The 18,755-nt window shown below is 35.9% G+C and overlaps 1 protein-coding gene across 17 annotated transcripts in view; it reads left to right on the top strand.

The window, feature by feature from the left end:
- Window positions 1–1,912: 1,912 nt before the first annotated feature.
- The window catches only part of Sorbs2 (sorbin and SH3 domain containing 2), a 169,863-nt gene continuing 153,020 nt past the window's right edge, over window positions 1,913–18,755 (top strand). For all 17 annotated transcript variants that reach the window (XM_076853732.1, XM_076853730.1, XM_076853726.1 and 14 more), the window contains exon 1: window positions 1,913–2,054. The gene's annotated coding sequence lies outside the window, so the exon portion shown is untranslated. The remainder of the gene's footprint in view (window positions 2,055–18,755) is intronic.

Here is an 18,755-nt window from a genome sequence, read left to right as displayed (position 1 = left end):
TTAATATTTATTTGAAGCCTTATCCATGATACTGCTTATTCTGCACACCGTGGTATTCTCATCCACATCCCTCTCATCACATCCATCTCAAGGAAGATCAATTTTCAAAGGATTTTCCTTTTTGTTATAAACTATTATAAGGAGGAAAAAGTATACACAAATTTTTTTAAAAATGTGTCTTCCTGAGGCTAGCCTTCCAAATTTTACTAGTAGAATTACCATTCAACAAGTAAGATGAGTATTCTAAATTAATATCCATACCTAAAAGTATTTGAGACATGGTAAAGTGAGTGTTTAAAATAAATAAACAGAGAAATGCATTATCCTACAGTGATTTAAAAAAAAAAAAAAACCTGGTGTGTATTTTTAAGCAAAATCAATTTTATTTTAAAATTCTAATTAGATATTTCAAACTTAAGTTGTGGTTCTTTCTTGAAATATCCACCTGGTTTTAGTAAAAAAAAAATGTAATGAGTTGAAGGATTTCACTATTTTAACATAGTACTTGAAATAATCATGCTTTCCTGTTTTTACACGTCAGCATAGTTGTCAATGTTTTCTATAATCAGCTCACTGCCTTTGATGGTGAGGGAAGAACTGGATTTGATATGAGCATCAGTAAGTAACCAATCCTCGTCAAATTAATTATGACATTTACTGGGTTAAGACTAGGGACGCTTCTTGCACCTGCTGAGTAAGGCAAGGGTTTCTGGCTGCTTAAGCATCCTCTTTGTTATGGGAAGCAGGGATTGGAAAAGATTCAGGGATTTCAGCTACATAAAGTAAAGGCTTTTACAAAAATTCTTATGTGTTCCCTTGGTAGGGTAGCTGCTTTTCCTTCTTAGTGGAGTAGTAAAGGGCACGATGAAGCAATGACAATGCATATCCCTTCCTTTAGTCTTGGTGGAAAGAAATCTCAGTCTTAAGCCGCTGTGATTTGAATAGACTCATCTGGTGAAAGGGGGGCTGAAAAATATAACAACTTCTGTGTTTATTAATTCTTGCCTAATTGTGTGCTGTAAGCCTCTGAAGTCTTGTCCATGATACTGCTAATTCTGTCCACCGTGGTATTCTCAGAATGGCCTGGCATACAGTGGGCTCCAAAGCGCTTGGTCCATGAGTGTTTGATGAATGAATGAATGCAGCTTCTGGATCTTAGCCGTTAATTCTAGAAACAAAATGAAAGTTCAAAGTTTGCCAGTCATCACCAATGACCCAATCTGAATGATTTCTTCTTTGGCCTATGGGGCAGAAGCAGGGGATCGACATCCGTCTGCATCATGTCACTGAATGGTCCCCAGTCCCTGCCAACAGATAAGAAATGTCAACAGCTTAACCCAGTAGCTTTCAAAAATAGCATAGTTGATGAAACTGGAAATTTAGGTGCGTGCTGGAAAGAAACCATTTGTCCCCAGCCTTCAGGACAGGCTGACAACAGATATTCCTACATGACGTAGTGTTCAGAGACCCACATACGTAAGCAAGTAGATATCAGAAGAAAAGTCTTCCTTCTCAATAAGCCCAAACATCTTATTTTCAACAGATCAGGTACATCATTTTGGAAACTTGAGGGTTATGGAGAGGCACTGTGTTTCTTTAAGATTTCCAATTCAAGTTTTTGTGTGCGTTTTCAATAGTGCTGGCAATTTTCCTCAAAATTTAAATGAATATTTGCACAATGAACCGAGTTGTTGTGGGTTTCCTGGTTTGTGTTTTTTTCCCTCCCCCTACCCCGGCCGGGGTGGGGGGTGGCGACTGGATTCAGGGAAAGCATTTCCATCACTTTGCAGACAACTCCGGCTGCTGTTAATGCTGAAAATAGCTCAAATGCTCTCAGAACAGTAGCACCACCCAGCAGCTGGGATTCTTTGCCTCTCTTATTTGCCTTCTCTTCTGCCCATTTTTCCCTGCAGACACTTGGATTGGACTTAATCTTAAACCTCGGGAGTTCAAGACCTTTTAAAAAGGGCTAAATAAACAACCTCTACATGTAAAAGGCCACTGCCTCCTACTTCCTCTGTTTAGAGCAACTGTGAAACCCAGCTGACCGTAAGGTAAGATTTTTATTCTGACATTATTTGTTTTCAGATATGTTCTTGAGTAATGTTTTTAAAATAACTTATTTATAGTGAAAATAAGGGGAGGCCGTGAACGATTCCCAGGTAAACACTGTGTTCCAGGTTACAGCAATAGCACTGGTGCGTTTTTGTGGCTGTAATTTTAAACTTTGCCCGAAGCTGTCATGATACAGCCCTGCCATACAGTAGCTGAGCACTGCGTCAGAACTCTAATTAAGACTGGCTGCCACGGCAGTGAGAAGACCTCTCAGACATCGTAATTTTGTTGTTTAGACTGCTTTCTTATTTTTAACCTTCTAAAGGCACTTTCAAAAAAGAAAAAAAAAGCAACCTGAATAAAGAAAATATGTTAGTAATTGTTCTTTAAGGACAAGGAGGTAGGTATGTTATGTTCTTTCATCACGGTGCTGTTCATTGCTGGTGCAGAATTAAACAGTGAGGTTTGGAAGGGGGATTTTGTTGTTGTTGTTGTTTTGTTTTGTTTTGTACACTTCTGGTATAATTTAAGTGATTTAGTTTTGGGATTCCTTACCTAAGCTGAATCTTACTGAAGCTGCTTGGTAGGTACATTTGCTGGGATTTTCTCTAATGTGACAATGAAATATTTTAGATAGTTTTCTGGGCTTCCCTTCTCCCCCCTCTTATACTTGCACTTGACATTTTGCAAAGTACTTTGATCTGTGGACTTTAACTTCAAACGTAGCGTTTACTTTTATTGTTTTTATTATGTTCAGTAAAAAAGCACCCCCCACAGACTTTTTTTGTTTGTTTATTTAATGCTTTGATAATATTTCATTCAAATAATCTACTGGCTACATCTAATCACTGCTATGCCTTAGATTTTATTTCTATAAAAAGTGTCAACTCAAAGGAAAGGGTTTTCTGCAAAGTTCTCTCACTACATAGACTTTATGGCAACTTGCTGCCCCCCTTCAGGCAGATGTCAAAAACCAAGTTGCAGATGACAGCACATGGAACCCAAGTCCTCAAAATTACCATGTGCCTTCGGGCCTAACTGTTGCTTTTTTTAAAATGAGTACTGAAGTTCTTGGAGTTCAGAGATTTTTTTTTTTCCCCAAAGAAGTTTATTGGTATCACAGACCACATTTGAAAAGAAAACATGCACTTAAATACATAATGATCTTCTGAATAACAACAAAGAAAAGGAAGAACAAGAAAAATAAAAAGGAAAAAATAAACAAAAAAAAAAACTTCTGCAACCAGAAAAGTCTTTTGCTGTGTGAGGGATAAGACATATATGAGATAGATAGATGATTGATAGATAGATAGATAGATAGATAGATAGATAGATAGATAGATATAGATACAGATAGAAAGATGTAGATATTTCCCCCTAAAATGGGCAAAATGTAGCACTTACTAGTCCATTCAAACATCTCATAAATCTTCTCATTATTTTAAAGAAAGCTCATGTGTACTACTACACTTGACTGTTAGCCTTTACCTTCCTATCCAAGTACAGGGCATTTTTAAAGTTTTCAGCCACACACTGAGTTTGACATTTCCTGGCCAAAATGTCCCTGCATATTTTTTTGGAGGCTAGGGACCAAATGAGTCTAATCCTGTCAGGAGACTAAGTCCCATACTGTGGCTCCACAGAGGTGACACAGTCTGCAACCTGTACCCTGCACCTTGCTAAGAAAGAAAGAAAGCAAGTGGCTACAGGACCAGACTTCAAAGGGGTGGAGCTATGGAGTCTGCTATGGGAGCAGTCCTGCCCACCACCCTTAGGAGAAAAAGCATTATGACCCATGGAATTTAAATTCACATGGTAGAAAATTCTAAAGATGCTCAGAATTTTTTAAATTTCCCAAACCCACTTCATTAGAAGGAGCATATCAATCTTCACATTTCTTTATAGTCAGTATTTTAAATTCCCCAATTATTTTGAGCACGGTGCTCTACTGCTTCCCTGGGGTTTTTGAGGGGTTAAGAATACTCTTCCCCTTTAGTACTGAGGAGGCTGGGTCCAGCGGTACTGTGTGCAGATTTGCTACAGTACAAGTTCAGTTGCAAAATGGAAGGGCTCCAGAGTAAAACCTTTCACAAGATGGTAGATGGACATCCCATTCCCAGTCAAGCCATTTACCTGCCCTATTTTGTTGCTCCCCACTTCTCCCCATTTCTTTTTACCCCTTGATTTGACTTTGAAACTTCGGATTGTTTGAATGTGAAACTCAAGGTGAAAGCTAGCCAAAACCACTGAGCTTCACACACAGGTTCCACATGAAAGAGGTATTTTAACCAAGCCTTGCTCGAAACTTGGCCCTGGTTTGCCAAAAGTTTCATGAATGTCAGTGAGCCTGGATCTGAAACATGATCCAAAGCCAGGTGACTTCTGGAGACTTTGAGGCTTTGTTGTAGAAGTATAGAATCTGTCCAACAAGGACATTCCTTATTTCCATATCTTCTACAGTAATTTCCTGTGTATACACATTTTTTTTCCTATGTGTTCTCTGATATTTTAAAGCCAATTCAATTCTAATATGAACTTTTATAGCTTGTGGTATTTAAGCATTGGCAAATAGGAGTCTGCAGTTTGAATTCCAGCACAGTCTGAACCACAGTGGTGTGAACATGTTGGTATAATTTAGCAGAAGGAAGTAAGTCCCAGGAGAGGCATGGAATGTCTTTCTTTGCTTAAATATACCTCTGTGCTCGTGAGGAACAAACAGTAACATTTTGTCCAGGTCTATCCGCTTGACAGTATGCCTTTTGTTCACTCTCCAAAGGTGGTGTCAAATATATTGGTGGAAAAATAATAAACTTCCAGATATTTTTTTTTCACCTGCTCAACTGTGATACTCCTAGGGAACATTGTAAACTTTGAAAACTTCAGTAATATTACTTGTAATTTAAAGCACACCAAGAAAAAAAAGGAGTACTTAGTGTGAGTCAGTTTCCCTCAGGAAAACTTGGCAACCTGTGTTAGGAGTCAAATGGGACCTTGTTGTGAGTGTGTGTGTGTGTGTGTGTTGGGTAGGGGTAATGAAGAGTGGAGAGAAAGAAGGGATTTGTAACTTTGTTCAGCAAATCTGTCACATCAGAAGCAAAAACAATCAAGCCGAGGATCTGAAAACATTCTTTTGTTGATCACATAAATTTGTGTTGGCTGAACACTGAAATTTTTTTTTTTGTATTCTGTTTTCCCATTAAAGACATCAAGCATTGGGATTCCAGACATAGTAAATAATCTCCAATAAAATTTGGAAGAACTAAATAGTTGTAGATGAAGTCACATGAGTCAGTCTCAGAAAGATCCTCATGGGTCGATGGCCATCATATGATGAAAAGCCACCCAGGAAATGAGGATTTGACTTGTCATTTTATTAGTTAGAAGATGTGTGAACTCAGTTGAAGAACTTTGGTGAAAATGAGTTGGTGACCTCATTAAAGATTGAGTTGCACTAAATTTAGTGACACTTATAAATTCATGGTAAAATTGAATTGCTGTCAAATTTCATTTTGCAATTTTTATAGTCACAAAATGTATTGGGGTTTGAAACCAGGACTCTATCTATGACCTGCATCCCCAGCTTTTTTTTTTTTTTTTTTTTTTTTTTTTTTTTTTTTTTTTTGAGAAAGAGTCTCAATAAATTGCCCTGAATTTGAGATCCTCCTTCTGCAGCCTCCCCAGGCACTGGAATTACAGGTGTGTACTACCACCCCCTGCTAACAAAATATAGTTTTACTAAAGATACTGCTTACATTTTTGCAGATGACTTTCAGAATGATTATAATTGATCCCATATTAGGTAAACTCTTGAAAGCCATTAATAACAGGGCTTGAGGTTCCTGGTATAGCATTTGTTAGTAGATCTGATTTGAATATATCTAAACTAGTATAATGAGCAGAGGAAAGGAAAAGGCTCAAGTAGAAGTTGTGGAGGGGAAAAAAAATCCAGAACCATTCAAAAAAGGAGGGTTTAACTAAACACATCAAAATATAAGAATTTAATCTATTTAAATATTCATCATCCATAACATAAGGGAAAACCCAAAATCCAAAATCACCAGATTGAAAATAAACACCAAACTGTGCACATGCAAATATTCTTTAAATCTTAAAAAAAAAAGAACTTATTTCACAAATGACCTTGTTGTCATTTATGAGTAGAAAATTCAGTGATTTAAATTTTTTTTTGTGTTTAGTGTCAGGAAAAAAAATGGAATCCTTGTAAATAATTATCCTCCAGAATACATTACTGTAGCCTCAATTAATGTATAAAACACATTGGTTTAGTGCAAAAATATTAGTATAGTTCTGATATGGACATGAGGACACCAAATAGAATCCCTCCCCAGACAGGTCAGAGAAATGATTTACCTGACACAGATAAGACAATCATCTTTAGAAGAGTCATCAGAATTTTACCTGTTTGGATAATATGTTTTCCTGGGAAATGTGGAGCAGTACTTGAGGTATACCTTAATGATGACAGTGCCAATACACCACAATATCTTGTGGCCTCTTCTCTCACCTTTCCAGGATGACCTCTCAAATGCAGACTGCCACTCTCATTCCCAGATTTTATCCTGAGAATCACAGAGTAGGAGACCCTAATGACCTCTGAATCACTCCTGTACAGCCCACTTGAGCAACCAGCCAGAATTAGCGTAGAGCAGAGAGTAGAGAAGGGAGGGGACTACTCTTTCCTCTGCACTTGGCAGAGAGCCTCCCTGAGCCTCTTGGTCCAACTCTATTTTTTTCTTGCTCATAGGAACCTCTCTCTTTTCTGTCATTTTCACTTCTCTCTTGCCAGGAGAAACAAAGATCTTCACTGTCAATGCCACCTTTTAAAGTTGCTGAAGGAGAAAATCTTCCCAGGTAGCTAGCTCTCTGAGTTGCAAGATTCACATACATAGCACAGTGAACCTGCAGCTCCCTGAGTTAAGAGAATATTTGCCTGTGTGTTGAATAATTCACTCCAGAATACAAATCAACTGAACACCAGGGTGAAATTTTAGATTAAAATATGATATCCATTTTAACTTTTTTAACCAAATTTTTATTTTAGAACAATTTTAAACTTAAAAAAAAAAAAGTGAGAATATGACAAGAGTTCTCATGTGCCCCCCACTTCCCTCATTATTAACATTTACATTACTGTGGTACCTTTATTATAATTAATACAGTTAACTGATTCTGACACATTATTGTAACTCAAGCTCATACTTTATCTGTAGCTTTATCCTTGGTTTTTACCTAATGTCCTCCTTCTGTTTCAGGGTCCTATCCAGAATATCATGTTACATTTAATCATCATATTGTCTTAGGCTCTTCTTGGCTCTGACAGTTTCCCTGCCTTATTTTTGGTGATCTTGACAGTACTAGGGAACATTGGTCAGGTATTTTGTAGAATGTCCTTTTACTGAGACTCATCAAATGTTTTTTCTCATCTCTAGACTAGGGTTATAGGCTTGGGGAAGGAAGACCACAGAGATAAAGTAACACTTTCATTGCATCATATCAAGGGGACATAAATATCAAGATGTCATAGCAGTGTTGATGTCTTCAATCACCAGGCTGAGATAGTATTTGGCAGGTTTCTCTACTATAAAGGTGATCTTTCTCCCCTTTCCATACTCTACCCTTCAGGAGGAAAAAACTGTTCTGCAGGGTCTATACATAAGGAGCAGGGAGTTACTTTGTTTTGCCTTTAGTAAAGAATATCTACATAAATTATTTACAATTCTTCCGCAAGGGAGATTCCAATATTCTCCTCCATTTATTCAAATTTAATCATTTATTCACATCACCATAAATACATGAATATTATAGTTGGGTTATAATCCAATGCTATTTGATTGATTTTTTTTTTCTCACATTATTCCAGCTTTGGCCATGGGTAGCTCTTTCAGTTGATTCTAATGTCCCTTTGACACACTTCCATCATTCTGAGACTTTTTTCCTGGTACTACAGGATGCTCCCAACTCATTTTGTATGTTTTCTGCCTGATCCTAAAATAAGTTATTTCTTCCAAGAGCTCTGGTTACTTTTATTGAAGCTTGGTATTAGCAACCAAACCCAGGCACTCACTTTAACTTTGAATGAGACATTTGCAAATCGTAACTACTTTTAACTTTCTTTACTTCACTGAAATTAAAAAAAAAAAAAAAAAAAAAAAAACAAGCAAAAGAGCAGGAGGGCTTATAGGAAAAGGCATAAAGTTGCCCATGGTACAGTGAAACAGAGGCTATAACCAGATGGTTGAAATGACCCGTCAGTACAGCAAAAAGAATCATGTTAGTAACTCGACACAGTTTAAATTTTTAAATGGACTCTCTTATGAAAAGCCAACTTAGTATGAGAAAGGATAGAACAGAAACTTTCATTGCTGGTTCTAAAGATACATTTGGACTTGAATTTTAAAAACAGAGATGGAATTTGGCTTAATAGAAAAACACATGAACAGCATGTGTTTTTAAATCTTTCCATTTTGGTTTCTTTGACCCTCTGAATGTGCTGGTCCAAGTACAACTGTGAATTGGTTTAATTCTCGTGGAGCCCTTGCTCTTGACAGGCATTCAGCTCAGTGATACTTCTTTCATTCAATTTCGCAAACCTAAGAAATTTGGTTGGTTTCAAATTTATCAGCAAGTGGTCCTCAGGAGTTCTGTGTTTGTTGGAACTGGCCTTTGAAATATGTTGAAACTATGTTAACACTCAAGGCTTAGAACACATTCTTAATTTTAAAACACCCAAGAATGTTGAAAAAGTTATATATGGGTACATGTCATGCGAGTAGAGTGATCATAAAATCAAATATAATTTCCAAATACAGTTTTGGTCTACAGATCAAAAATATTTCCTAATTCATATTTAGTTTTTAGAACTGTGAGAATATTCACGTGTGTGTGTCTGTGTGTGTGTGTGTTTGTGTGTGTTTTTTTGCGGGGGATTGAACCCAGGGCATCATATATACTAAACATGTGCTTACCACTGAGTTCTACTCCTGGCCCCCAGTTTTTAAAAGAATGGTTAAAGACCATGGTTAAGTTTGGGAAACAAGCAAAAACAAATATGGCTATCTAAATGTGCGGTTAGATTAGAAACCATGTCCTTGGGCTAAATTAAGTTTTAGAAGGTGTAGCCTGGTGTCTGCTTGACCTTCCTGTGCTGATCTGTGAATAGGCCAGAACAGTGAGCTCATACTGAAGGAATCAGCAGAGAAGGGTTGCAGATAGAGATGGAAGGCGAGCGCTAATTCAACAAGGGTGCTAAATCCAGACTAAGAGATCCAGGCCTCATTCTGAAATAGGAAATTGCCCTTGCCTCTGACCATAGAGGATAACACACTAAGTTTTGGGAAGCAGAAGCAGATAGCTTAGAGAATATCACCTCTTCATCTTCATCATAGCATTCAAACAAGAAAACAAAATACTTACGGCATAAAGTTAAGTCATTGAAATTTTGTTTATATCTACTATGATTATTTTTGTTCAAGGCAGAATAAAACCTAAATTAGATGTAAACAACTTTTCTAGACATTATATTCAGATCACAAAAGACCATGGCTTATGATGAAAAACTAGGAAAACCAAGACAAAGAAGGAAACACAAAGTGAAAGAGTAAATTCAAAGAATGACTTTTTGTGAAAATAATGAAGTTTACTTAAATTTTTTTTTGGATGATGATTACTTGTTTGTGTACAAAATATATTGTGTTTTATTTTGTTTGTGATCAACTTTACTCATCACGGATGCATTTTATGTTCCAAGATTTATTTAGAATTGACACACACATATTTTGTGTGTGTGTCTCATGTGAGATCTATCACTTAATACTACAGCTTGCAAAAACTTGTCTAAAAGCAAATTGATAATGTTTATGCTAAGGTGAGAAAACTTGATTGCAGGGAGATTTTTATCCTCCTTACAATAATTTCAATGTTTTGGGGATATAAATTAAAAAGCATTGAAGGTTAATAATCATTTGTGTCCACATCATAATTTTGCATATTCACATAACCCTTTTGCTAATCTATATTCTGAAAAACCAAATAAGTGCATATGTGTCAAAACACTTAACAGAAAACCATTTTGTGTTGTTTACTGAACATTAAAATCTAGTGCATTTAACTTTTGACAATACTTTTTAATTTAAGAATGATTTTACATATAAACCAGAGGAAAGAAATGAGTTTACTAGTAAAACCAGACAGTGTTTTTAGTGACTACAAGGGCTACTTTTAATGTCATACACAATTTTATATTCATTGTATGAAATGTCAGAAGGATTTTTTTATATATTCAATTGTTTATTTCTTAAAGACTTCTTTTCATCATTTACAGGAATCATATGGAGTTGTGGTTTAAAACTTTACACACTAACTATAGAGCAATCTCAATTGATGCAGAAAAAGTAATAAAATCCAAAACAGACTTTCAAGATAAAAATTAACAGCCAGACATAGGAAAGAATTACTCTAATCTTTACAAAAGTGTCTATTAAAAGGCTGAAGCCTAATATTGTAAAGAAAATTATGTACTAATAAATAGCAGGTTCACGTACAGTTTCCCTCTAGAGGTAGGAGGTACAGAGGGGTACTACAGGTTTGATTGAATTCATTTCATCTTGTGTTTTAGCATAAATTACATTTACATGGACTTTTACTGTATTGTTTTCTACCCAATGAATGTTTGAATAAAGACCTGCTTGAAAAAAAAAAATCTCTTTCCATCCCATGCTTTAAGTTTAGATATATTCTATATATAGAATAGATTGTAAGGACATTTCTCAGCTTCTAATATTAAGAGAAAATATTAATTTTCTTTGCCTAAAACAGCCCAAATTTTCTTAAAATTTACAAAGAGAAAATGACACAACAGATGATATAATGTTTAGCTTATATTTTTGCCTAAGGCCTAAAATGTCTATAAATGGTGAGTCAGAAGACAAAATAAATTTAGCTCTTTAGCATACAAATGTCTTTTGTAAACCTGTGTTCAAGATCAGCTTTGTGGTTTGTCTCTTCCGTACAGCATTGTTGTAAATGTGATATTTGTTCTTTAAAGAATCAAATAATTTTTTCATTATGCTTTATGAGAATTTGTGGTGAGGTTTGAATCTAGCGATGAATAAGTGTATACACTATCTTACCACTGACATTGGCTCTGGGATAATAGACTGTAAAGAAGGGATTCCTGTTTTAAAAATATTTATGCAATAAATGTATTCAAGGTGAAAGTAGCATACAGGGAGTTTTCTCAGTTGCCATGGTCTAAGAAGAATAATGACATGATTTGATATATTCAAGTTTCCTGTTAACATGATACTATGCTAAGCCAGCGTTGCCTGTTTTAAATATTAAGATTTCACTCTGTAACTTAATATATTTCTTCTAATTTAATTTATTCACAAAAATTTATACACAGAGATGTATATAGTTAATATTTACACCTAACACTTTTTAAAAAATCACATAGGGAATAAAAACTAGCAACTTTTCATTACCATTTGATGGGAATCCATACTTAATTTTGAAACTTTATATTGCAATCCTTTCAGTTTACTTTACCCAGAGTCATTCCAACATGCTAAGTGGAAAAATCTGGTGGAAATAGCTATCTTTTTAAAGAGTTTTTACAAATGATGTATAATATTTAATGAATTTTTTTCTATTTGTTCTTTTTTTAACAAGAAAGCTCAATATAGTTTTAATCATAAAACCAAAAATTGCAAACAATCTAATTGGTCTTTACAAGTAATTTAACAGGTAGTCTGAAAATTTAGTGCAAGTCAAAAATCTTCATAATCTTAAATCATTAAATTCAAAGGAAAGCTATTTTCTATTTGTAGGCTTAGAAAAGGCAAAACTTTACCTTGTAGGGTTTTTCGTTTTGCATACTGAATTAGATAGAAAATAGTAATTTGGGACAATGGGACAAGGCAAAAGGTTTGTGCCAGCAAAACTAATGGAGGGTAGAAGTAGCTAGAAAGATAAGGGGTGGTCTAACAAGGCATATTGGTACAGATTTCTTGCAATCTCAACTTCAGTTCATAGTGAGAAGAATGCTGTTTCCTTCTCATACAGCAAGGACAAATTTTTTGTGTGTGTGAGGATTTCATCTCCTGCTTTTAAGAAACAGAAGTAAGGTCAGGGTGATCTTCTTGCACCTGCTGTTTTTCAAGTGCCTTGGACTTAAAATAGTCCATATGTCAGAGTGGCATATTTTGGGGTGGCATGTTCTTAACTCCTTCATAGATAAAGTCCACGGAAGCATATAAATCATTTTTAAATAAACAATAAATACATCTTGAGAAATCATGCAGGTCTAGTAACACAAAGAATAACTTTGAATTTCCTCATATCTTTGTTACTAAACCTGAGAAACCAAATAAAACATAATCAGTAGAAATAATATTTGAGAATGAACGCAAGGAAAAGATTTTTAGATTACTGGCCTAGGCACTGTTGACTCCCTGATCCTCATTAGAATATCTTCTCCTTTACCTCTGTGACACTGGAGGCTCCCAATTGTCCCTTCAGTGTCTCTGATTACACCCTCTGAATTCCACTTACGGGTGCCCCTTTCTTTTGCTAACCTTACTGTTATTCCCTTGGGTTCTGCCCCTCTTGTCTAAATCTCCATCAGCTTCCCTAAGTTTACCAGTTTCCTCCTTCGTGATAATCCTAAAACCTACATCTCTGTCCCTGATCTTTGTCAGGTGCTCCAGACCCACTTTTCCAAGGAGCTCATTTGAATGCCTTCTGAGTACTTCAAACTCCATTCTTCCAAAGCACCATCTTCTTGTATGGTGTCATATACTGATAATCACAACAACTGGGGTGGCTGGATAGGAAGTTTGAAAGTTCAAGGACAGCCTCAGCAACTTATTGAGATCCTGTTTCAAAATCAAAAACAAAAGGGTTAGAAATGTGCTCAGTGGTAAGGTGTCCCTGAGTTCAATCCCCAGTATGAAAAGCAAAATAAGATAAAATACCATCTTCCAACTCCCATCTGCTCTTGCTCCGTGTGACTATATCCTAATAATGGTGTCACCCGGTTATTTAAGATTAGATTCTTAGTCATGCATTCAAATTATTCTTCATGCCTACTTAGTCACTATTCATTGATTCTACCTATACCAAATCTTCCATATCATCCCTTGTCCTAGTTAAAAGGCCATTGCAGCCTTGTTGATGACGATTTCTCAGTAATATTCCGACTATTCTTTATCCTTTCTCCCTGCCTTCCAGTCTAATCCCTCGAAGCCATTGTCATCGTGCCAAAATAAACCAGCTTTGCATGTAGACTTGCCATCTACCAAACTCTCCTATCATAGAGCAGCTCTCCTATCTCCTTTTCAGGCTTTAAGGATTAGAAAAAAGGACTCTGTCAATCAGGGGAGGTAAATTTGGTGCATCGTGTTTCGGCATAAATAGCCCTGTGTTTTCTGAGATAAAAGGCAGAGCTGGCAATGTTTCCAGACTCATTAGGAAGGGGTGTGTCTCGCTGTGCTGGGCATGGAGCAGAGATCCAGTGTCAGCCTCGCCACTTACCTCAAAGAACCTTTTTCCTCAGATTCTCCTGACGTAGTACTAACAATGTTCCCAAATCATCTGCTTCATTGCCACTTGTTATGTACTAATGTGATGGTTGTCAGAGCAAATGCTAAATGAGATAGCAGTTTTGTTTAAAAAAAAAAATCAATCAAGAGTATAAGTACAAAGGTTGAAACCACAAACTCCATATGACTCATATATGAAAGTAAAGACTTTGCATAGAATGTTAAGAAATAAATATCTGGAGCACTATAAAAAGACCCTTATGACAATATTTCATCCAAGGAAAAAGAAATTGCCTAAGGCATTAAAACAGTTTTCTGTGGTCACTTAAAATGCTGTTTGATTTTGCTAATAAACCTGTTATTTCCTTCCTCTCTTCCTTTCTGACTCATGCAAGATCATTCTTAAATTAATAAGCAAATAGCAAATTAAATGTACTAAGCTCTAATTTTTAATAAAAAAATATAAAAACAATAAATGGAGTCATATTCAGGGATCGCATAAAGTTCCCAGTCATTAAATTTTTACCATAATTAAATATAACTTTGATTAGAATAATATGAAGGATAAAAGTGCTAAACATCAAACTTCTGGATCTTCTAAAATGTATTGCGTAACTGGCCTTGTTGAAGGTCTATTCAGTACTCAGTATAGACCTCTGTGATATTCACTGGGGACAGTCTTTCCCCTGGCATGGAGCTTACAGTGCAGAGGGAGCCCAGTTATTAGAAGATAATGGCCCAAATAGCTCATGTAATTAAAATTGTAACAAGGGCTATGAGAGGAAGATACAGGAGGCTGTGAGAATAGAATCTATAAATTTAGATTTAGCAGTAAGTGGCAAAAAGACTTCAAAAAGGTTTGAGCTTAATGATATAATTAGAAAGATCAGTGTCTTGGTGTAGGAACCAGTAAGGACATTGCACCAACCTAGAATGAGAAGCCCTTCTGTCAATCACTGATACTAAAGAGGAGGTAGGATTTCGTGAAAAACTGGTAGGTGTCACCATAAACATCCACTCTGTAAATATAGGTGGATTTACGTGATGTCCTTTGTCCTTTGGAAAGAATGCATTTAGGGTGATTGCTGTCTGTACTAGAATATATAAACTATCTGTGTATTACAGAAATATTGTTATATTTGCTCCTATTTAAATATGGAAGGAATGTTATTTCTGAAATAATCTATGGAAGATGAATGTAGCTTTAAAACTTTTTGAGCTTTCAGTACAAATTTTCAAGATAAACATCCAAGAAAAGGGCTAACAGAGGGATATTGAAAACAAGATTTTTCAATGAATAAAGACATTACTGATTCCAGCTATGAATTCAAGTATTTTAGCATATGGTCAGGTGTTTGCTCTGGGGCTTTTAAGGAGTTAAAAGAGAAAAAATTATTTAAAGTTTTCTTCCTTGCTTTGAACCACATTTCAAAGAAATACATAGTTTTAACATAAATATATATTTTTCTCCAAAGACCCACACAAATCTGTGCGCATGTGTGTGTGAACTACAAATCTTGTGTTTGGAGTTACAACCATTAATTTTTATAATGTACCTGAAACTGCAATAGTTTAAAATGAAATATTTCCTGCTTTACTAGTGTGGTGACAAATTTTATTCAGAGTAGGATTTATAATTCTCTCTTCTCCTCCTTATACTGTTATTCACATTCTCAAAGTTGGCCACAGAGCTGATTTGTTTCAATGATGTCTGCTTTCAAATAAAAAAAAATCTACATGCAACTAAAAAGAGAAGAATTTGTTTTTCAATGCATTATAGTTTTATTTTTGTTCATGAACTCATATTTGTGAAAAGCAGCTAAGCTCCTTGTGGTATTTCCTTTTCAGGGATTAGTATTATAATGCTGCTAAACTCACAGACTGCGGAGATGTGTCCTACAAGCACAGGATGCCCCTTATAGGTGCATTTTGTAAATTTTTCAGAGTGTTCTTTCCTAATGTTTGGCCAAACCATGGAAAGTAATAAAAAGGATGAGTCACTCTCAACTCCAATTCAATGGAAACTAAACATAATGTAACACACAGTGGTCTTTCCTGATATGAGAGTTGAACATGAACTGGGAAACCTGAGCCTGAGTGAGGGCTGGGAATATGTTAAAAAAGAAAGAAATCAAAGTGGCAGTTTGTGCTACCTTTGAGTTTGTACCATTTGAATGAGGCAACCTGAAATGGAAAATGCTACAAATTACCATGACATAGAGTATTTTTATAGAAGTAGAAGATCTAACCTTAATTGATTACTAAAGTTGACTTAGAATATCGAAAATAAGCACAGGATTTTTCCAAAATGTGACAAGCTTTGAAATAATCAGTATAATGGTAACATAGGGATGAAATTAGTAAAATTCTAACAATGAAATCTCACAGTTTCATTCTATTGACTTCTATCTAAAGCATTGCCATCTATCTTTGTTCATCATTGGAGATAACTTTGTAGAGTGTTCATCTAAAGTACAGCAGTCTACTCTAAGAGGTTGATATCTGAAAGGTACCCTCCTGCATAAGCAGAAATACTTTTTCCACTCCCACTTCATATCTTTAAGCAAGAAGCTGTTCTCTTTGCCACAGGCCTTTGTCAGACTACAGGGTGTGCTTCATTTCTAAATTTAGAAAGACTGACATGCCATCACTCTTGAGACAGCACAGCCATTCACTCATGAACATACAATCTAAGAAACTTCCAAGAGCAAAGCTCTGTTCCCAGGACTTGGGCCCCATCAATGGGCAAACCTGATTTCTGAAGTTCCTTGACTATCAAGTGATGTTAATAATGAAAAAGAACATTAACAAAAATCTCTAAAAGTTAGACTGTGTACAGAGTAAGAGTTGAATGTGAGATTTATAGTTGTGTGTTCTTTGAACCCCGGAAGCCATATTTGAGAAGCAGTATAAAGGAATTTTATTCTGCTCTGCTTTCTTGCCATCAATGAATATCCTGTCTCATTTCTGGGGCTCATTATGAAATGACAACATAATCAACTGAATATTTCTCTTTTAAAAATCATGTCTTTTGAAGGGACTTTGCATCATATAAATGCTTATTATAGAAGCCACTGAAGTTTAAAGAAGTGAACTAACTTTAACAGCATCTTGAAGTCTTCTAGTAAATCAGACCTTCCCTACCAGTGTGCATCCTGCTTTTCCATGCAGTTAAATAAGAAAACCAGCCCCCAAATGGAAAAATGAAAACCAACCCTAAAAGTTACCTATCTAAGCTATAAGCTCATGCACCCAAAAAACAAATTTTTTGTAGGTTGACCATGTGAAGTTATGCAGTTCCAGTCATTGTCAGCAAAAAGCAATCTTGAGTTTGAGGATGACTTAAACATGTACTTTTTTAATTCTATGAACTGACTGATGTGACTTGATTCTAGGGAAAGATTTACTCAGAAACAGGATCCTAGAACAGAGGAGTAAAAACTTGATGAAAAATCCTCTTTATCAAATCAAATGCCTGTAATTGGGGGGAAAAATCCATGTAAAAAAACAACAAAATTATAGCTATACTAAGGGGGAATCTTTAATTTGATTTATATTAATCTTTAAATTTTACAGAGTTAACATGTTCTAATGTGAATGAGGATTGAAATGACATGAGCAAAATAATAGGAGTTGGATAAAGAAGAGCTTCTGTAGAGCACGTGCTGTTTGATATTCTTGGAACATTTTCTCATAAAGAAGTTGTAAATGAAGAGTTCCATTGATTTAATGTTTATTCTGCCATCAGATGGTTCAAATAATCTGCACACTATTAAAATTCTTGGATGTCTTCCTTTGTTTCAAATCATCTGCCTTAATTTTACAGTTCATTTAAAACAACTTTTTTATTTTTATTTTTTATTTTGCATTTTAACTGAGGTTTGCTTTAAATCTGTTTTCTGAAAAGTTAAATCTTACTAACATGAGTAGGAAAGCAATCGAGATGCACAAATTTTAGATGATTTGGTGCTAAGTGAGATTTGAGGAGTGAGAAGCCATTTCTATTCTTTACAGATAGTTAAAACAGAAAGGTGTTGAAAGAATGAATGTGCCGATCTTTCTAGTTCTAATGCTAACGTGTAAGAAAGTCAAGTGCCACCTTTAGCCCATATGCCCTGAGTTAATGTGTGGTCTAGTCCATGATTGACAGTCACATCTGGTTTTCAAGACTTGATGCTGCTTCCAGGTTCTGTGACACTTTTCATTGTGCCATTTTCCTGATAATGACTGACAGTAAACACACGTAGCTGGCATTGCTCAGGATCTGATATTTATACCAAATCTGAAGTTGTGTATTTTATGACTAGAAAACGGTATTTTCTATGGCAAACTCCTTGTATCTGTGTACGTTTCAGGTGCCTGATATTTTATTTTGATTTTCCCTTCCAAATAGTTTAAAGGAGCATATTTTTGATGTCGGGTAAGGAAAGTGGAATCTATGGTCTCTCTCCAGGTGACAGTGGTTCTTCCCTATGCTTAGGTGAAGGTACAGGTGACAGTAATCTGTTCTTTCTCATGAGTTAGCTATGAATGCAATAGGAAATAAGGCTGTCAATCCCAAAGTGAAAAGAGCATTATGATTGGTTGGAAGATCAGGCCAGTGATATGGGTAGGATGACATTCTGACTGGGTCTGTATTCAGTCTGCCAGGACAAAGGCTGACCATCTTGACACAACCTTATATTGGCCCTGTCCAGCAATACACTTGAATCAGCATTCTGCCAGGGAAGAGAATCCATCATTGAAAATACATCTGTCAAGAGTAGAGAGATATGACATGGGTATTTTTCTTACTGATTTAATTGTCAGAGATGATGGTATGCATTTAAACAAAGCCCTTTCCTTTTCCTCTGGGCACTCAGCCAGTTTACATTCTCCAGTCTCCTGTGCAGTTAGGAGAAGCCATGTAACTCATTTCTGGTCAGTGAAAATAAGAGATCCCCCTTCCAGTTCTGTCTTGAGAGCCTATGCTGGATCCTCCATTCCCTCTCTTTTCTCGTCTGAGACTCTGAGACCCAATGTCATGGTGAAAGGCCGCTCATTATTAAATGAATGCTTGGAGTAGAGGACTCCTTGTACCCCACTGATCTACACTGGATGTTTAGTTTCATAGCCTTAAGTCACAAGATTTGGGATTGG

Source organism: Callospermophilus lateralis, chromosome 4 (genome assembly GCF_048772815.1).
Source record: "Callospermophilus lateralis isolate mCalLat2 chromosome 4, mCalLat2.hap1, whole genome shotgun sequence".
Lineage (NCBI taxonomy): Eukaryota > Metazoa > Chordata > Mammalia > Rodentia > Sciuridae > Callospermophilus > Callospermophilus lateralis.
Note: the sequence above shows the minus strand (reverse complement) of the source record. Positions and strands in the feature narration are given on the sequence as shown.